Below are 22,581 nucleotides of genomic sequence, written 5' to 3'. Positions count from 1 at the left end.
TGCATTCACAGAAATGTATGATTTGTCTGAATTACAACCGCTTTGTGCCAGAAGTGAATGGATCTACTCCAATATGAGCATAGCTTGCATTGCATTTCATTTTTCCTTTTAAAATAATTTTTTAAGAAATCATGCCACTGCTTTGCTCGCATGTGAAGAGTTCAGTACCGTGCTATGTGAGGTGCTCTGGAGCATGCAGGTAACACGTTCTGAGCCTTCACTTATTTAGGCCATTGTACACCTGAATTGGAAAGCTGCATGCAGGTGCAGATGGACCACACATTTTTCAGAGTCCTTGATGCCTACAGCTGGTGACTTTGCAGAATTCATGGGTCATACCCAGACATAACTGGCTGTCATTGGCTTAAGCAGATAAATTCATCCAGTAGGTTTCTTCTTAAAAGGGTAGCTTCCTAAAGAATGCCAAACAGGACATCCTTGATTTCTTTAAAGAGGGTAATGTCACCATGGAGTTTTGAGAAGAGTCCCAACATTACAAGCACAGGAAAGCTTGGCTGACATTCAATAGACTAACTATTACAGAGGAGCCTTTTCACTTCTTACACCACTGAAGGTCAACTGCTGCCTTAGTTTGAAGTTCATATAAAGAACTGGGGGTAGTTAATAAACCCTGTTTCTTCCACGGCTTCTGTAAGGTGGTTTATCTGTAGGCAGCTGGCCATGGCATTTCAGCTAAAATATTTTTTGTATTGTTTTAAATCAAAACTTTCACATTAATTGTTTTTTAAATAAATTATTTATTTAAAAGTCAACTTTTAACTATAGATAAGCTTTGCATAGAAATTAGGAAAAAAGAACAGGTCTATCTTGAACTATGTGAATTTTTCAATTTTTTAAGATTTACAGTACATAGAAAAGAGGCTGATGCTGCCCCACGTCCCCAGATGTTCTCTATCTCCAAAGGGAGTGGGTAAAAGAGAAGGCACAGCTACAGTACTGCGTGAGCAATGGCTTAGTAACATGGCTACAGCAGCTTAACTACCAGTATGCATCAAGAGCAATACAAAGGGATAAATTACGTGCATGTACCCACTCACAGGCACACATACACAACCAAGGACACAAAACCACTGCAAAATTTAGAACTGCGCAAAGGTTTCCCTGGAGTACTCCCACTGCAGAGGTGCAGCACTCTCTCTACAAATCAGGCTGTGTTCAAAGGCAAAAATTGGCTTAACTTCTCACATAAATACATGAACAAGACTCATCTGGTTTCACTGCTCACTTTAGAAGTACATAGCAGCCTTTTAGTACATCTAAAAGAGGCCTGCAGTAAAACTGGAGAGGGTAATGGCTTTAAACTGAAAGATGATAAATGTAGATTAGATGTTAGGAAGAAATTCTTCACTATGAGGGTGATGAGAAACTGGCACAGGTTGCCCAGAGAAGCTGTGGCTGCCCCATCCCTGGCAGTGTTCAAGGCCGGGTTGGACACAGGGGCTTGGAGCAACCTGCCCTAGTGGAAGGTATCGCTGCCCGTGGTGGTGGTGGGGGTGGAATTAGATGAGCTTTAAGGTCCCTTCTGACCCAAACCATTCTATCATTCTGTGATTCTATGATAAGCATGAGATGAGAAAACATCCCATTAACATATGTAATTACACCTATTGGCTGGTGCCAATTCACCACTGATTGTCAAACTGTGGCTCATTGTCAAAAACAGCCTACGCAGAATGCAAAACTCTTTTCTGAAGGACCCAACCTTTTCCTTTTAACTAAATCATGAAAACTAAACATGTAAATACCAGGGTCCTTAGGACCTGGCCATTACTAAAACTTCAGCTAATTGGCTGCATGCCAAATACCCCACTTCATTATAAAACTTCCTTTAAAGAATAGCTAAAAATAACACGAAGTAAAAACATATAAAGCATTCCATGTTTTAATGAGAGCTTTCCAAAGCCATTTGCCCAAACTAAATATATATTAGGTGCTCTAAGAACAAAAATATAAAGAGCTTTTTCTTTGATAAGCATCTTAAAACATCCTAATTAAGGCACATGATAACATGCTGCAATGCCGCTGTAAAAAGAAGAATGCAGAAACAAGATGTAGCCAGTGCAGTGTCACCAAGAAAATTTTACTGCAAATGGAGAAGGGGAAGACCCTGCCTTGTTCATGGAGGGGAAGATTAGGAATAGGAAAACCCAGACTGAGTTTGCAGCAGTCAACTGGGGAGTAAGAAAGCTTTTTAAGTACACCCCAAGGAGGGTGGGAAAGGAGCTAGAAGGAAGTAAGTTATATTAATAAATGAGAATAGCAATTAAATTGCTGATAAAACAATCAGAGATAGTGATTCCTTTCTTAAATCTGTCCTTAGTATGATGCACTTCAAACGTGGAAGTGGATTTAGTAGATTAACACTAGGCACACTTCTTTCTTTACTATGTTTGACAACTTAATAGGATCAAACTCTGTCCTGTTACAACAGCATAACACCAGCGTAGTTTTCTTGGATGAAATTGTTCCAAATTTAGAGTGAGGCCAGCTAAACAATTTTTATCTACAGAGGTATTATTGCTGGCAACTGACATGAATATCACTGCTGTCTTTCACTGGTGTATCTTCTGCCTAAACCAATTATACTCAGTAATTCCTGAGTTTGCAGTTAATACTCATGTTCTTAACAAGGTATGGGCATGCTTATTTGGAAAGTAAGGTTGTTCATAATCAACTAGATAAGAGTGCACCATTTGAAGCATATAGGTTTATGTGACAAAGGAGATATCATTGAGAAAAGAGATTAAAAATCAGGCTATCTTGCCACAGAATCCAAGACTCCTTCAAAGAGTTTATTTAAATTAAGATGTCATGCAGTTCCTTTACACTTAATATAATCAGTCGCTAGAGCCAAGCGGATCACACATAGTTCTCATGCTTACTGCTCTCTTGACAAAGCAATTGCTAAAAAGAGAACTTCTTAGCAGTACCATACTTCATTGCAGCTTTACAGGGTTTGAATATGCATGTGTTCAACATATGCTTTTGAATCTTCACTGCAGAGCAATTTTTTTCCTTTTTAAAGTTTTCCCAAATGAAAAAATAAGTCACACCAATTTTCATATTTTGTATAAATACATGATTGGATATTTTATACAGGTGATGGGTGATTTCTCACATTCCATGCTCCTGATGTGTCAATTATCGGCAGGTAAAAATGCAATCCACAGAGAAGCACTGGCTTGAGGAACTAGTAACAGGTCACCTTACAAATTCGAATTTACAGGCTGACTTCAATGATAGTAGATGGATTTATTCCTGCTGAGGTCCAGAGATCCCCCTGGAATCAATGCCAGTGCTGCAGTAAAAGTACAACTATACTTCAGGACTTCAAAGTATCTTTTTTAACACAGGAGAGTTTCGTCCTTTCCCTAGCATCATGTACTGCAAAATTTGTTCAGACGGGTTTTATATGGAACAGAAAATGTCTCATCAGCTCACTTACCTAATTCACATTCACATAAAATGGAAGCACTTCCATTGTCGAAATTGTGTTTCCAGAATTCCACCTTGCAACCAGAAAAGACATGAAATGGGAAGTTGTTTGTATATCATAAGATGAAATCTAACCCTTATTAAGCGTCACGCTTCTAGTATTGCTGCATTCCACTACGTAAAGAACCACATACATGACTAGTGGCCTGCAGCTGCTAATAACCAAGGCTAAGAATAATATAAAATAGAATATTACATACTTAGGATATGATTTCTGTTACTTAACTCTTGATGTCTACACCCATGCAAATGATTTTATGCTCCATTGAAAGTCTCTGAAAAAAATTCACTTTTAGAGGGTAAAATCCTCTGCCCTATGTTAGACTTCCATTTTAGGGCATAAAGATGAATCATGCTCTAGAACTGTCCATTTATTTCCACTGACTAGAATGGCTGACTGCATGAATAGGTCACATGCAGATGTCCACATCTGTCAGATAAGCTCCGCCTTTAATGCTTATATGTTGCCCTTCAAAGTATGAAAGATGCAACTTCAAGTTTGAGGGGAGACTGTGTCACTCTACAACTACCTGAAAGGAGGTTGTAGTGAGGTGGGCATCGGTCTCTTCTCCCAAGTAAAAGTGATAGGGCAAGAGGAAATGACCTCAAGTTGCTCCAGGGGAGGTTTAGACTGGATGTTAGGAAAAATTTCTTCACCGAAAGCCTTGTGAAGCACTGGAACAGGCTGCCCAGGGAAGTGGTGGAGTCACCATCCCTGGAGGTATTTAGAAGATATGTAGGTGTGGCACTTATGGACATGGTTTGGTGGGAGACTTGGCAGTGCTGGGTTAACGTTTGGACTCAATGATCTTAAGGGTCTTTTCCAACCTAAATGATTCTATAATTCTGTGTGCACTATATGGCATATACAATGTGGAGTAGTCAGTACCCTGACATGTACAGTACCGGTGTATGCAGGAAGTGTTTCAGATCAGCTTACATATCCCTGAATATCAAAGATCGGGATGAAGTTACACACATACAAACAGAAAGCCAGTAACACATTTGCTATCCAGCATATTGGGAACGTTTCTTATGGTCTGATCCTGCAAGCTAATGTGTATCCTATATTCAAATTTTCATAGGATTTTTAATGGAAAAAAATGTCCAAAACTCTCAGGAGGTAGCTTGATATGTGGCGGAATTTAGCAACCCAGACAGAATTGGCACAGAAGCAATCGTTAGGACATGGCTAAGGTAAGAGAACTGACGTCCTCCCAGGCTTCTGAAAGTTTTCACCTTCTCCATCATTGCCTTCCATATACATATTTAAACATCTGATTTGTTTCCCATAGCAAGAAGAAAATAAGAGGGAGGGACAGTTCTTATATTCCTCTCTTTTCTTGCAAGTTGCTCTAAAATGCATCTGGTGCACTCTGGTGGCTGCTTTGGTAATTCTTAATTCGATGACTGTAAAAGGTGAAACAGTAACCAACAATGATGATTTTGAGATTATCCATACGAAGACTAATGAGCACATGAATTTATTATAGTTTATCCAGTTCGATTTTTCTTGAATGCACACCCTAGAGAAATTCAGCACTTACCCATCACAGCCCATCTGCTTACCTTATACAAATCACAGGAGGGGTTGAATGGCTGAAGTTCTCATCTCATCTGCTTTATGTTTTTGCTCGTGGTCAGACAGCTGCTAAATTTTACCCAGAGGTATATCAGTTGCAGTAGTGGTAATTTATTCACATTTATTTGTAGTGTGACCTTGCACAAACCCTTGTATCAGTTCTAGCTTCCCTCTCCCTGTCCATGTAACAGGACTAGTAATATCTAGCTATTTATGAGGATTATTCACCATATGTTCAATTATGTTGAAAGGTACCCAAAAAATAGAGCACATTTCTTGCCATTACACCACTATGTTTACTTTCTTTTGGTGCATGATTTAATAGGGGAAAATGACATGGATTTCCGTATCCATAAGCACAGAGAACATGTGAGAAGTCTAGTACACTTTGCAGTTCTTCCACATAAGGTATAGGACTTCTGGGGAAAACTTAAGACCACAACCGATGTTTCATGCTACTTTGGGAAAGTCAGCATGAATGGTGGGGACCAAGGGATTTTCACTGGTGACTCTGAATGCCCCCTTTCTCTTGAGCTAGTTTTGATACTTTTGGTTTTATAAACCATGACTTCACATATGCCGCTAATAATGAAAAGACAATATATTTTCAGAATATAATGGCCTTGATCCTTCTTCATTCTCCCCAGGTGTCACCTAGATGTAATGCACATCAAATGCTTTCATTGAATAGGTGGATATACTCTACTAGCCTATGAAAATGAAATAAAGATAAAAGAAAAACTCTGGAGCATGGTATCTCATGTTCCTGTTCAATCCATTTTACAAGACAGCTGTATAACTCTTTGAGGAGAGGCTTTCTGGGTTAAACATGCTATGTGCTTTGGGTTTTCTTTCAGGGAGATATCTTCCATCCTTCTGACCATCCTTGTCGACTCTGCATCTGTTCCAATTTGAATTGATCTTTCTTGAGTGTGAGGGCCCTGAACTGTAAAGCAACTGGGACCTTGTACAACATCCCACTCTCCTGACTGTATCACAAACACGGTATTGTGGAAAACATTCGTTTTTTTCATAGCTGGTTCTCACACTGGTTCTTACAGACCTTCTATGACTGACTTGAACATACGTGTGTATGATACAGTTTAAGTAGATTTGCTGAACAGTTTGCACATTGAGGCACATGTAGGAAGGTCATTTTGAAATTTCTTACGAGGGGTATAATACAGAGAGCTAGGGGCATTCAATTTGTTGTTGTGAGGGTGCTGTCATATAAGTGCCAGAAATCCTGGTTTGTCTTTTCGACATCGCAACCAACACCAAACCCGCTGGAAAAGCGGGAGCAGAGAAGATTCCTGTAGTTCACAACTTCACCTCTTCTCCTTTAAGTCAGGAACTAGACCACTATATCCAACATTTGGGGTGTAACTGAATGGATGAACTGACTAGCTGAAGTTTCATTAAGTGAGATGCAGATGGTGCTAGCAAGTGTGGAAAATACACTTGAAAAGAAATGTATGATTTGCTGCTTTAAAAGGTAGACTGTATCCATCACTCAGGATCACAATCTGTGTCAGGTACTCCCCCTCTGCTTTAGGTCAGGTTTGAGTAGGGGCTGGGATCGTTCTTTCAGACTGCATCTGGCTAGGAAGTTGAAACCATGCGCTGTCTCACACATGTTCACTAAGTCAGTCTGCACATGGACTGGAAGCTCTTCTCTTCATTACCCTTCTAATTTTCCTGTTGCCTGCAGATTTGATCACAGCTGAATCTGCAGCACACAAACACCTGGTGAAGTAAAACATAGAGCAGAGAAGAGTTTCTTCTGAGTTCAGTCAGCCAGAAAAGCTCATGAAAATTGTGACACAATCCTAAACTGAGCAAGCCAGAGCTATCCAGAAATGCCGCTATTAGCTGAGAAGAAATGCTTCAGAACAAAGAAAGGAACAATTGCATGAGTCATGAGCTGCAAGAAAGAAACCACTTCTCTGCAAGGGCTTTGAAACTGAAGATTACCCAGTAAAACTTCAAGTTAAACAAAGAAAAATATTCTTAGCTCTTTCTTACTAACAGAAATACTCATTTTGCATCATTCTCCTTCATCCCAAACAAATCTTAGAAAAATGTTTCCTTCTCTGACATTTTACACAATGCAATCAAATTCAGACACCCTTAATATGGAGTATTTCAAGCTGTCGGTATTATTTTTTCTATTTAGAATTGAAACAATCTCCTGAATTCAACATTAATTTAAAAAATGTTTCAAATAAACTGAGAAGTGCATTTTCCAGAAATTCAACTAAAATCCGAAAGAAGAAGGGCACCATGCTTTAACCACGTGAAATCCTGACTACAGTTTGAGAAATATCATTAACAACTACAAGGAAAATTAATATGAATACTTGTGCAAAAATTTGTACAAGAAATATTGGTGTTTTAATTTGTTTCTTTATGATTGAAAGCAGCCAGTGAGATTTTGGAGCACTTCCCCAAAAAATCAGAATAATTATGGAAAAGGAGCTTTCTCACTAGGGCCTTTACACTTTAATTTTGCCAGCTGGACTCTTACAGAATGGGTAAAGAGAAAGACCCCAGTGTAGATAAATATTATCAATATAAGAGTACTCGTAACATTTAATATCTGTTCTGGAATTCAGGTCGCTGTAGCAGCATAAAGTGCAGCTGCAGTAGGGCTTTTACTAGCACAGCTATTGTTTATAAAAAAACCCCCCACATTTCTCACAGACAGAAGCTGGTTTTCAAGAGTGCAGAAGCGCACAGATCACTCACAAGAATTAGGAAAATTAATCTTCAGCCATGGAACCTTCAGATATCTATCAGTTTTAGTTTTAACAAAGCAGCAGCACAGAGACCATGTGTCTGCATGATGATTCTGGGGCTCCTGGCCATGAATAAACAGTTAAAGAGAAGAAGCTGCCAAAATAATTCTTTCTTTTCTTAGCTTGTTAATTTCTTCCCTTCACTTGCTTTGGGGCATTACTAAAAATTAAGACAAAACTGCTATAAAAGATTATCGTTACAGTAAGAGCAGATACTCATAGGAGCAGATTTCAAGCTGAAGATATTTCTTTTTCCTAGCCCCAGTTTGAGAGTGATCTATTTGTGGAAGCATCAGGTTCTACAACATTATCTATGCAAAGTGCATTTTCTTTCAGTAATCACAGGAAGGCATTTTTACAAGAAATCAGCACAAAGTATAATGTGTGCTGTAATGTTATGAAGAAATACATATTACAATGTATAACCATAAGAGTTTTAAACGTCTTAAGTGCTGCCTGAAGTACATGGACAAACCTGGTATATTGTTTTTCCCCATGAAGCAAGTACGTAATTTTCTAGCTGCCAATAAGCAGTGAAAGGGTAGTAACTTTAGGACATTGCCATATCCCACCACCGTGAATGCCAGCCTCCAAGGTCTCCAAGTATCCTGCTTTAGTCAGTAGAATTCCCTAGTTTTAACTACTCAATTCAGAGTATTGTAACTATTTTAGACAAACTAATTTCTCATTCTTTTGACCGCAGGGAAATCCTTTAAACAAAAGCAAGGTTAACATTTTAAAATAAAACTTCATCACTTCATCTTTTACAAGGACACAAATTTCAAAGCATAAGGACCCAGGATGTATATTGTAGTTTGTATTGTTCACATTTAGGAACTGAAAGTACAGAAGTGTTGGAATAGATGATTATGTACCATCCTTAAATTATAGGCATATAGCAAAATACAGAATACTGGGAATATATTACAAATGTACCAATGGCATTTTCTGTATCATACTTGCTGTATGTCAGCCAGTATTTCAAGCCATAAAAGTACATGGCAAACCCTTTTGGCCTAACATACTCTTACTGAAGTAAATAATGCATGTTAATAATAAAATAAGTATTGGCGTAAATTGTACAGTCAGATCAGATTTTCTGTTACGAGGCTGACTGCCCCCAACATCCAAACAAAATACAATGGCAGCTGTCTTTGTGTTTAAACAATATTCTGATTTAAACAATTTAAATACTGTTTCTAGTTCAAGGCTTAGTTGGGTATACCTTGCTCATACTAGTAACTTAGAGATTTTACTGACAGCTACTGTAATTATAGGATCAATAAAAAATAATAATAAAAAAATAAAAAATAAAAATTAAAGAAGAAAAAAAAACCAACCAAAAACCCACAAAGGGGGCAGAGAAGGTGGTCTGCAGGTGCAGACTGGGGCCTAAATTAGTAAGATGCAAACTTTGAAGGGGAAAAAAAAGAGTTTTATCAACAGATCATTCACTGCCTCTTCCAGTACCACAACTAAGGGCAAAGAACTATAATTACAAGGAAAAAACTGATTCAAAACAGAGAGCACTAGCATTTCACAAAATGTATCAATACACAGCAGAATTGCTTGCCACGGGATGCTGGGGAAGCTAAAAGCTTATACAGGTTTTTGGCAAGACCAGACATGTTTGCGGAAAAGAAATCCATGAACTAAACACATTAGAAGAACATCTGGCTCAGGAATTGCCTGGCAGCATATGGCTGTAAGCTGGCAAAAGCACCGGGAATGTCGGCCCTGCTTTAAAACTCTTTTAAAACTCTTTAAAACTGTTTCTTTTAAAAACAGGTAGGATACCACATAGATAGACTTTTGGTCCAGTCCTATACAGCTACTTTTATGTTCAAATAGGCAATAATTTAAAATATTTCTTGTTCCTTATAACCATGAAAGTAGTGTAAATGCATATGAATGACAAAAAGTACAAATTATGATTCAGTATATAGGACAATAGCAAAAAACTACTATTATATTAGATTATTTTAAAAAGCAACTTTTTAAAAAAGTTACACACCCTTTTAACTTTATGATTTAATTTCTTGAACTTTCTGAGGATAAAATTTTCTGATTACATTTGAAAGCATTACCATTTGAGGAAATCTGGATCACATTTAACATGCCACAGTCACAAATAACTCAGTCCTAAACCTGGGTCTTGTGATACACAGCTTGGCCTGCTCCTGCTTTGCAGAATTGAAGCAATTTTCAGTTCTAACCCCTGTAGCTGAAACATTTTAAACACACAGTAACAGTGGCAGTGTACTTATCTGCAGAACACAGGCCCCTTTCTAAATTACAAGCCAAGTTTTTAGCTCATAGTGGATGTTCAGTGTTATCTTAATTCAGTGAATTATGCATTTGCAAAATAAACATGTATTTAAATTTTAATGGTGCATTTTAGTCAGGTGAAAGTGTTGTGTTTATGCCCTGATTGGAAATGTAAATATCAAAAATGTCAATGGACAAACAGAAGGACATCCTCTGCACCACTCCAAATTTCTGAGTGATATTTTGAGTTAAAGAATTACAACTGTCAAAGACATTTTGTGATGGCAAAAAGTACAAATATTAAGAATACCTCTGGATTGAAGACTTTCTAAAAAAATTCATGTTCTCACTATAAAATGTCAGTATATTATCAGCTCCTACGTCCTTTGAAAAATTATATTCACATGCATCCCCAGAGCTCATAGTCCAGTTCATACTGCTGGTGCCCGCAGACTGTCCCGCTGATCATTTGGTTTTGGTGTCATGTTTGAGGCAGTTAGGGCTGAAACTTAAGAACGCATTTTAAATAAACTATATTTAGTTCAGACTAAACCAAGGTAGATGGTGCAAATAAAAGAAACCCCCTTGAGAATACTCGTAAGAATGTATCTGTATAAAGATGGTAATAAATACAGTTCATACAACAAGCCTTTAATATAAGCAGAGTATTCCATATTTTGTTTCATTCCATTTCACCCCTAAACAGTTGATCACTATTCATACATTCTTCAGTGCAATAAAAATGCCTGTTCTGTCAGGGCTTGCAATATTTTTATTTTGCCACAACTATTCATATTTGCATGCAAAAAGTCTAATTATTGGAAGCAGCAAATATAAAAGAGAACTACAGAATCCAGTGATTTACTAAGCTAACAATCTTAGCATGAATCTTAGCTAATACAAGAGTATGTCCAAAGATACCCTGAATTACAAATTAGTAGTTGCACAAACTCCACAGCATGATTCTAACAGTGAATGAGAAATTCAGTCTCTGTGCAGCCAGTCTATGGTGTGTTCCAGCCTGTGGAACCATCATCCTCAAACATGCAGTAAGGAAATCTGTTTCTCATTGTGCATAACTTCCTAGCATAACTGCTAGGAAGAGCGGACAGCCAAGTAGCGACATTTGTCCTTTCTGTCCTGCTATTAGGAATATCTTACGTTTTGCAAAACAGTGAGCAGTTTTGGTTTTGCTTCCCTCAACAGTTGCTGGGCTTCTGTAGGTGGATTTTGGAGACTTTGACCATGAGCCCATTCCCTCCCAGCAGAAGCTGGGAGTTCTGCTGCTAGAAGTTAGAGCTGGCTTTGAGTATTTCTGCTGTCAATTAGAAATGTATAACAATTGCATAACAATTCCCAAACTGACATTCAGATAATCCTTCTGCCCTTTCGTGTGTATTAGAGAGGCTGTCATCCTTAGAGTGATCTATAGCACACACACCCAGTGCTGGTAACAGTGGGTGCAAACCAAGTGCCTTCCATAGCTTTCATTTTTCTTGTAAATGTAGACATCCCTATTTTCAATTTGAATGGCTTCACCTGAAATTATAATCAAGTACTTCAGCACTTTCAGTTCTGAGTTTCTACTCTTGAAAGGTACAGAATTATTTGCCTGACTTCCAGTGTGACCCTTTTTTTATCTCCTCTCCATCTATGTCTGCATTTCATTGTATTCCCAAGCTGAACTCAGAAAACATCCATAAAGAAGGACAGGATCTTTAGGCCAAATTCTTCCACTTCACAACTAACAGTGCATCGCCAACTCAAAAAGAGATTTAAAAAAACAATAAAAATACAAATGTTCGGTCTTCTGCTTGCAAGGAATACTTTATCACTTAGCAAGCCTTTATTTGATCTCCAATAACAAATGTATTCAATATATGTGAACATACTGGTAGCTGCCAGTTAAATCAGCACCTATGATGAGACCGTGATCCAACAGTGTGCAAATCAGATTCTCATGGATGAGTTTTGGAACTCCAAGCTTCACCTAAGTACCTCAGCAATTTGAAGCTCAGGGAATACTTGAGGCAAATGCAGTTTTGTGTACTGAAAGTAGCAGCTGGCAGGAAATACAGAGATGTCAGCCTGATGTCCAGTTGCAAGGCACGATCCTCCAGCTCCAGAGGCTTCAAAAGGCAGTCCGGACTTCATGCTTGGCCTTCTTCCAAGAGTGGCAATTACAAAGTATCAAGACATGCAATGCTAATTCACTTTTTGATGTGCCCCAAATGCCTGGTTTTTCCCTAGGTGCAAGTTCCAGATCCTGCTGTCCCACACAGCACACTCCCAACTACAGAACTAAAAGTAAAATATTGGTGCAGAACAATGTCCATTGGTTCTCTAGGTACTTACTAAAGCAGCTGCCAAAATAAGCAGGACTATACGATATGTAATACATGTATATATTTAAGAGGTTTTTATTGTGATAAGTATGTGTATTTACTAACACATAAATTGGAATGACTGAGCTTACAATGGTGCAAGTAACAATCTACCACAATTTTTTTTCATTAGCTTAAGGAGGAAACAGCTGTTGTCAGATGGCAGCATGATGCCAACAGTCGAAGAAGAAGGATTACAGCATTTGAGTCATATTAACCCTAGTGCACAAACATTAATAGAAGCTTTTCTTTCACCACAAATGACTAATGTAGACAATCTTTGACACTAGCCTGAACTTCTGACTTACCTAAGAAAACTATATGCTATTGTTAGCAGTGTAATTGATGAATTAATGTTTCCTTTAGCAAAGAATGTCATGAAGAACTTATAAATCTGATGTAAACCATTAAATGGATAGCAACATGAAGCCCAAAACATTAAAATGGTATCTCTGTCTTCGCTCTAAAGACATCCTGAAAGAAAACATAACACCCTGTCCTACACTTCAATTCTATCATATACAGGTCATCGTGACTTCCTCTTCATCAAATTGAGCTAGACCTTCCACTCTACTGAGAGAGAGAGTTCAAAGGAAATTTCTAAGGACACAGCGTGCAGGGGCAGTCAGCGTATACCAGGGAGTTCACTACATGCAAACTGCTCTTGCTTAGAAGCAGCAATGCAGTCCTGAAAGACTGAGAAGACACTTCAAACTGACACTTGTGTTCCACCCTCATTTCATGTCAGTCTTATTTCGTAACACTGAAGGTCTTTGTTGATCCCATTTGTAGCAAGTGTATGTACACACGCATGCATTCATAATTCTTATTTTGAAATTAATCTTAAAAAGTCTACTTACTGCATATCACTGTTACATCTAAAATTATATATGTTTAATGTACTTATTATCAACTATATTTTGATGAGTTTTACAACTATTATTATGGTAGCGGTAATTTTTAAAATTATTTCCATTTTGTTTCAATCTGTTTTTATTGATCATCTGGGTATATCACTTACCAGAAAGCCGAGTGCTACTGTGGCATTCTGGGGAACAAAAGCTAAGGACAAATCTGCTGCTGCAGGTAGTTCAAAGGATTATCACACAGCCCAATCCTTAAATTTTATTAGAAATTGATCCCTTAACTGAATTAACTATCCACAGCAGGTTTTTATCCAAATTAAGTTTCCTTCTTAAGTTTGTCTAGAGACAGATGTTAATCTTTAAAGATTATTGGAGATATAAACCATTCTGTCTCATACATATAATTACTAATCAATACCAGGTCTCTAATTCACAGAGAACATGTGCTTTTCTCTGGCTAAGGAAACTTTTGTTTCATTATATCCAGGTCTAATTGCATTTACTGTCATAATAGCAAAATGTAGCGTTTATTTAAGATGTTAATCTGCTGCTAGTGCTGGCCACCAAATGTGGGACCATATGCTTCTCAACTATGAAGAGCAGAGAGGACCAAAATTGTTTTCACAGAATTAAAACTTCCTACAGGAAAATACAAGGGAGACCAGTTCTCCTCCCCCCCCGCCCTTCGCTGTAGTGATCCCATGACAGAACAGGGTAGGAGCAAAGGTCCCACAGCTCACCTCTGTGGCAGACTCAATTTAATCACCTGAAACAAACAAAACTGGTTCTAAATGACATTTCTCTCCTAGCTGTCAGATGTTATCACAACTGCAATTGTCTCTCTGTATGTTCATCTGCACATCTGAGCAACCCAGACTGCAACCGATGCCTCCACCCAGAGGAGTCAATGGCCCTTCTGTGAGTGCGAGGCTCAGAGAGAGTCCTTTCCTCACAGGGGAAATGGTAAGGCTCACATGGTACAAAATAAGGCACGTTACTTTCTCTTTAGATAGTTAATTTCTTACTCAAAGCAATCAGAAACATTAAAGACTACTGAAATTCTATTATCCCTTAACCACTGTTAAATGTGTATCACATAACAGCATTCAACATAAAAATTGATCCACCAGGTCCAAGACAAAGAAGACATACAATATACTACTGTAGCAGCACTAATATGGTTCATAATTCTTATTTAGAACTGGTCTAGCCTTCTTTCCTCTGAATAATACTTCCACTTACAATCTTTGTTCACTTTTGTGTCCAAACAAAAGTATTAGAGAAGTATTATTGAAGTATTGAAGTACAACACTGTTATGATGGCTGAGCATCATCTTTCCTTGCTAATTTGAATAAGCATAATATTCGAAGAAGGATCCCAATTCCCAACAAATGCAATTCCCTTTCAGGTGAGTGATCATTCCAGCCATTTAACTAGCTCAATGTGACACGTGCAAAGCATGAACTGTACCACTACTTCACTTTCCTACATGCTAAGACTGTCTCTTACTACAAATTTTAACTGGATTTAATGAAGCCACTTAGCACAACTTTCCATAGATGCTTGAGGCTTTTTTCATGTCAGGGCCATCATAATAAATTGTACATAGGAATTTCATAGTTTTATTTCAAACAATATCAATAACTTCCTATAAATACATTAGTAAGTGGTAGTTTTCTGTTAACCCAGGTCTGTAAAAACACTCCTACAAATGTACATGGCAAAACAGATGGCAGGAATCAGAGTCCTGATTTTGCAGTTCCTCTGTCAGTTGTACCATTCAATGAAAATATTGTTTTCTGCTTGATTTAATAGTGAACACAGACTTTATTTTTTTTCTTGTAACTTCATATTTGAGTCTCACACACAAACAGTTGAATGTTGATTTCTGGCTGCCATTCGTAATTCCTGTGCCAAAAAAACCTATAGTTCTAGGAACCACTTCCTACAGAATGGACTATAGGGGTTGACTAACACCTGTGAACAGGGGGAGGGACTGTCCTCTCATTTCTGCTAGAGGAATTGAATACTTTAAATACTACGATGTCATTACTAACCGCATTTTACAGACTGCATGCCTTTTTTCATTGTATGTCACTTTTAAACAAAAATAAGAGTTCAGGCTTACACATAGATGACCCCCACGTCTAAGACTTTGAGTTCTCTGTTCTACAGCCTCACTGTGGTCTTCTTGGATGTTCAGCATCTACTGTAGAAGAAGAGCTGGCAGCTCCACAGACAGAACTGACAAGTGTGCAGCCTCTTTGGTTGAAAATAATAAATGGATTTATCTAAACACTGTATAAGGTACGAGCAAAAAACCTACAAGAAATGATGGGGCAGGAGGGGGGCAGCAGAGTATGTCTTAGAGGTCAAAAAGAGTAGTGATAAAATGAGAATCGCTAAAAGTTAAGCTGAGTCTTGACAGTTGACAGGTCCTGAGACTTAGCAATATAAATTAACATAAATGTACACCATTCTTTGGCAGTATAGAGAAAAAGAGAAATGCAATTGCAGTGAAGTCGCTACACTTCACTGAAGTGAGAATGGAGTTGAGATAATGTTGGCATGGCCACTCCAAAACTTTCTGACTCAATCTTCCATAAGGAGAACGACAGCAAAATCCAGACATCTGTGTGTACAACACTAAATCACATTCAAGATAGAAGCAAAGTTTTTAAAGTTTGGTAAAATTAAGCCAGGCAGAATAGATAATTTCCTGCATTGAATATTGAAACAATTCACTTATGAATTCAATAGTAATTAAAAAACATGTATCAGCTCAAGGAACTACCAGAGAATGTTAACATAACAAATATAATTCAGAAAACCAGAAAAACTGGCAACTTTACATCTATTACTCTGAGATTGATTATCTTTTTCAGAAGTCTTTTTAAGAACTTCAAAGGAAAGAATATTTTTATTATTAATATATTAAAAGAAAGAATATTTTGATTATTAATATATTAAAAACTTCCCATTTACATACAGGTAAATGGAAACCCGAGATAAAATACAAATATTACCAAGGTGAATACAGATTTTGGTAATAAAATAACTTCTTGTATAAAAGATGGGGGGCTGCAGTAGATCTAACCTAGATGGCCTTCAGTATTGCATTTGATACGGTATCATATAAGGAACATAACTACATACATGGTTACACAAACAGGAGGTTAGTAACAGTGTCAGTTTGTAAACTGGGGAAAAGTTTAGCTAAAAAGAAACTGCAATGCATTACACTGAAAGCATTGATGAATTGGGTGAAAGAGAGTCTTCCTATTAAAATTTCTCAAGATTCCCTCTTACTGGTGATCTTATTAATATTTTCATTCATAACTGTCCCAGTTTCGGCTGGGATAGAGTTCATTTTCTTCCTAGTAGCTGGTGCAGTGCTGTGTTTTGGCTTTAGTCTGACAACAGTGCTAATAACACACCAATGTTTTAGTTGTTGCTAAATAGAACTTACCCTGATCAAGGACTTTTCAATCTCTCATGCTCTGCCAGCAAGGAGGGACACAAGAAGCTGGGAGGGAGCAGAAACAGGACACCTGAGCCAAACTAGCCAAAGGGGTATTCCCTGCCACAGCGCATCATGCCCAGTATATAAACTGGGGGGGGTTACCCAGAAGGGACTGATCACTGCTCAGGTTGGGCTGGGTATCAGTTGGCGGGTGGCGAACAATTGTATTATGTGTCACTTGGGTTTATTGGTTTGGTTTTTTTCCTTCTCCCTTTTAGTTTTATATTCTCTCCCCTTGTTATTTCCCTTATCATTATTATTATTAGTAGTAGTATATTATACTGTAGTTATTAAACTGTTCTTATCTCAACCTGCGGGTTTTACATTCTTCTGATTCTCTTCCCCAGTCCCCTGGGGAAGGGACATGGGCGGGCAGCGTGAGCCAGCAGCTGCATGGTGCTGAGTAACCAGCTGGGCTTAAACCACAACAATAACTTCAGCACAGAAAGGAAAAAAAGTGAAATTTACTGACAGGATGAAATTAGGGATATCAATTTAGAGAAAGTCCAGGACATTATCAGGAAAAATGGAGGAATAAAAGGACTGGGAAAATAAAAATTAGACACAAGTGCATGTATTTAATAGACTTAATAACTAGATTTCATACTATAAGCCAGCGATTTACGAGTTTGAAATGACAGATAGTAACTGGTCACAAGGCAACCATCAGAGACAGTGTAATACAGCAATAAAAAAGGCATATACAGTTCTACATGTATCTAGCTCTATTAGGCTAGATAGCAGAGTTTTAATATCATCACAAACATTGATCAGACATTACTTAAAAATTATAGTGTCACTTCTGATCATTCGTAATCAAGAAAGATGTATTCAAACACAGACAATCACGTGGGAAACAGCAGAATCCACTCAGCATGTACAACTAAGAATCAGCAATAAAATTGCTATTTGCAAGTACTCCTAAACATAGACACCTTGGGTGAGAAAATCCATTTCAGTTAATGGACAATGCTGATACAAAAGAAATGTGTAGAATCTTTCCATTGACAACTGTAGGTTCAAAATTAAAAATCCATTTCTTCATATCAAAATGAGCAAGGCTCCAGCACAGCCTGAAAGGACAAGCTACCTAATCTTTAAAACAGCATAGTATGTTTATGAAATGGATTAGAGATGGTAGCTTTCTTATAAGCCACAATATAGCACCCAGTGAACTAGGAAGTCCCTTCCAACCTGGCATCCTCCTGTGCTATGTTTGCATACTAGGGTAGAAGTAACAGAGAGTAGCTACATAAGATATTAAGCTTTTAAGAGAAAATGAACTCAGGAACTGCAGAAGTCAACAACATCACATCAGGTCTGTATGTACCATAGTGTTAATTGTTTTAAACTATAATTTTGCAAGTGAAAGAAAATTATGTACAAGTATACCTTTGGCTTTGAGAGAAAAGGAGGAGCTGGTAAGAATCAAAGACCATGTAGACCATTTGTATGCTAGTGCAAGAGCATAAGAAGCCATGAAACAATACCTGTGCTGTATAACCTCACCTGCAGAACTTGGTAGAACCCTGTACCCTTTACTTTACAGATGGCTATGCTGGTACTAAGACCCCAGAAGAGTGGAGACAAGGACACACAGTTGGACTCAGAAATCATGATAGTTTCCTGCGGTGTTCTAAAGACGGACATGAAACCTCTGAAAAAGAAGTTTCACAGGGAAACATTTTGTCCAAGTATGGTAGCCAGGGATGCTGAACCTAGAGGTCTAGACTATGTGTTTTTGTAACAGCAACATCAGCAGCTTCAACCTCTGCTAGACCTCTAAGCAGGAAGCAGGCATGCTCTTTCCTCTGCTTCCTCATCCTGTCTATCCTCTCTGCTCCTTCCTCAAGCTGGCCATGCACAGCCATGCTGAGGTGTTGGTGTAGCAGTACAGTGTCTTGTCCAAACTTCTTGGTCCCAGGCTCTTTTGAGAAAAATGTGCCAGGCCAGCTAGAAACATTCCTCAGGCAGGATTCAGTCCATTGACCACATCTTGAACCATGCAGACCCAGATCATGGATTTTTAAGAAACAGATCCTTCAGCCCATGCTCATACCAAAGCCTATACAACCCAAGTGAGACCTTTGGTGAGTGTAAAGATGTTGGAATCAGAGGGATGAAGAAAGATGTGACTCACAGTAGAAGTTTTTTTATTTGCTGGCCAGCTTTTTAAAGATATAAAAATTTCACATATAAAAGCAGGGATCTCGTGGCCAGTCCAAAATAGTCTTATTAGTTGCTGCTTCAATTAACAATCTTGTTGTATTACATAACAAACACTGAACTTCCAAGAAAGCACTTAAAACCAGGGACAGCTCTTTTCCACTTGCATAAGAATCATTTTCATTTCCTAAAATGAAGAATTACCACAGCCATGCTTCAGTTCAAATCTCTACAATACAATTTACTGTGAAAATCTCCTTCGTAGCATTGAATGTTCACTCCCCCTGTGAATGTCTTACGTTCATAAGTCTACATCTTTGTCTTCAGTTTGCTTGTGTTGCCTATTGTTGTCCTTGGGAGCTGCTCTATCTGCCACCATCTCCTTTGTCTGTTGTTCTTAAAAATCACTGCTCATCTCATGTTTTTGTATGCTTCTCTGCTTTCACTTGGTGAGCAATCTTTGTTTATGTAGAGATAATTACATAACGTACATTTATAGGAAAACATCTCGCCTTGCTGAGAATGTAATTTTGTATTTTTACAATTATTTTCCTGCTGGATCCATTCCCATTCAGTGAGCCTGCTTTTGTCTGACTGAAACTAATCACAAGTTTATGACCAAGCTGCATGGAACTTAAATGGGTACAGAATCATCCTCATAAGGTCTAATTAATCGAGGTAAATGTAACAGACCAAGTACAGCTACATGATTTCTTCTAGCAATTGAGTCCTGTATTTCAATGTATTTACTTCTGATTTTCAGAAAAGGCATTTTTTAGAATAGCTTTATAGTGTCCAAGGTTGTAAAATTATTCCTGTAGCTTCAAAATCCTGTGTTTTGCTAGGTGTCAGGTTCAAAGGTAAGACAGATTCCTATGATGTCCACACTTCTGCTAACTGTGCAAGTCCTACAGTGATTTGAATTAATTATCTGTTTCTCAGTAAGTACTGAATTAAGGGCATAATTATGATTCTCTAAGGATCTGATTATAGTAATTGTCTGGGCTGCCCAGTGTACTATTTTACTGGCATAGTCTAATCTTGTCACAAACTGTACTCTCATGAACTTATTAAGAACAGTTTTTCACATTCAAATATCTTCCTCTTATGATATAGTAGCATAATACTTATTCACTTCACTGTGGCAGAACCTTAAAATCCAATTCATGGACCAGAACTTACACAGAATACAAAAAACAACAGCTGACCCTTAGCATTTCTGCGTATGCTGCACTCAGGGGAGAAAAAGGCACAATGCTGATGATAAGCACTTTTCCCAGCACACCAGCCACCTATTTTTAACTCAGTCGAACAGCATATTTTTCAGTTTCCTTGCTGTTAATTGGTTTTTAACTACTTTCATTCTCACTTATAGTAAAAAGTATTATTGCGTGGCTAGCCAGAAGCCTACTAAAATGATTTAATCAGAAACAAAAATATTTCAAGAATATGTCAGACCATTTCACATGTATGTACTCTCTTCTCTATTGTTTTCCTTGTTATATTGCTGGTCACTTGGTAATGGAGTCACAAAATAAGCACACAGTAATGCCTAATAGTAGCTGTTCATGCCTGACTGGCACAGATTGAAACATCCATCACCTATCTATCATGATTTTGTGATGCAGATGGACAAAAGTATTTTGTGATTTTGCTAAAATCAAGCTGCGCTTTAAGCCTGCAGACTCACTAAAGATGACCGAGCGCCCTTCCACGATGTGCTGTACGTGCTCTATCTCACTGATGTGTACCAGCTCCAGGGAACGCTTCTTGCTAATTTATGTCCTCTCAGATACTGCCACTATGTACCATTCCACCAATACTCAGTGAAGTGTATATTCTCTTATTTAGCTTTGACAAATGGAAACTCATCCTAACTCATGTTCAGTCAGGACTTACAACATTCAGTTCTTCATCTGTTCCATTTACTGAGTCCCTTTGCTGCCACATATCCAATAGCTCTACTTCTCCTATAAAAGCAAATTGCTGGACTTTTTAACATCTTCCCTAATTTTATCGACTTCCTTCACTCAATACTAAAATAATCAAATTCTGCCTTCAGCCAGGCCACTGACCACACATTTGTTACATTTTCAGATACACTCATCACACTTACTCAATACCTTAATGCTCGTCCAGCTTGAGAAGAGCTTCCTTTAAGTTTAGTAAACTTGTAAGCCTCTTTGCATCTTGTCTCATGATACAAAACACTTGACAGTGATCGGGCTGCTGATGGTTTAAGAACATAACTTCACTGCTTAGCTGCACTCTGCCATCTGTCTGCATTATTCACCATTTCCTAATTCCTTTATTATAAAACCTTTGAGGAAGAGGTTTTTTTCTTTTTTTTTTTCTACATTTATAAAGCAAATAGAGCCATGAAGCTCTGGTTCAAAACCAGCAGTAAGATGCTGCTAAACAAATAACCACTGTTCAGAGGAAGACAAGAGGAGAGACACAGGCGTGAGGCATTGGTGGGGACTGTTCCTTCTTGACTTCACTCTGTATTTGCTCAGCAAAAGAATGGCAGCATAAACCCACACAAATTTATTAGAGCTGTGATTTTGGTTAGGCTTGCAGAATAGGTTAAACCGTTTTAGCAGTTAAAACATCCAATTGGGAAAAAACAGGTTAAAACCTGGTGACATTACGTGCTCCTCTCATGTAATTCATGCCTATTCATACTATTTTTTAATAATTGTTAAGAGATATCTGCAGACTGCAAATATCAAGTCTTAAATCATACCAATAAAAAGTTACAGTACATATGAGTGCCCCTTTCTCCACTTATTCCTATGGCTAACTTGGAAAAGTTTAGCTAATGAAATCAGTTCATAGAGCTGGCATACTTTATGTGAAAATGCTGCATAAAAATATCAGTGCTTTCACAAATTAAATTTCTGGCTCAGGATATGCTCTCTCTTGATACATTTTCTTTACATTTTCAATCAAGTCTTTTGATGAACAATAAGTGAGGAGAACTGTGATTCAACAAAATACATAGTGGAACATCACCAGGACTGCACATTTTTTCGCTTTCTCTCCACTCCAAGCAAACATATTTGTATTTATCTGCTAAATTCTAATTAGAATAGATGATATAAGGAAAAAATAGCTTAGCACTGTATTTTGCCAGAAGTGGTTTAAAGAATTAAAAATACACTATTTGTCTAATCCACGTACTAAAATCACGCTACACAAGCACTGCGGGGACCCTGAACTCACAACCGGTATTTATTTTCCACGAAGCGCCTTGCTGTCCCGCTGCGCCCGCAGGCGCCCAGCGCAGAACGGCTGAAGCGCCGGGAGCGAGCGCACATGGAACGGCCCGGCCAGGTCACGTATCCGCTGCGGGAGCGGACCCGCTCCCACCCACCGCGCCAGCCCCCTCGACAGTCACTCGTTCCCGCACCGCAGCCGCACTCCTTTCCCTCCCGGCCCCTCCAGGTCGCGGTTCTTGGGGTGGGCCCTGCGGCA

At 38.2% G+C, this 22,581-nt stretch overlaps 1 protein-coding gene across 1 annotated transcript in view; it reads right to left on the bottom strand.

Annotated features, from left to right (window-relative positions):
• ARHGAP18 (Rho GTPase activating protein 18) overlaps positions 1 to 22,581 on the bottom strand; it is a 92,612-nt gene that overhangs the window by 69,792 nt on the left and 239 nt on the right. The window lies entirely within an intron of this gene.

Source organism: Strigops habroptila, chromosome 6, assembly GCF_004027225.2.
Source record: "Strigops habroptila isolate Jane chromosome 6, bStrHab1.2.pri, whole genome shotgun sequence".
NCBI lineage: Eukaryota > Metazoa > Chordata > Aves > Psittaciformes > Psittacidae > Strigops > Strigops habroptila.
Note: the sequence above shows the minus strand (reverse complement) of the source record. Positions and strands in the feature narration are given on the sequence as shown.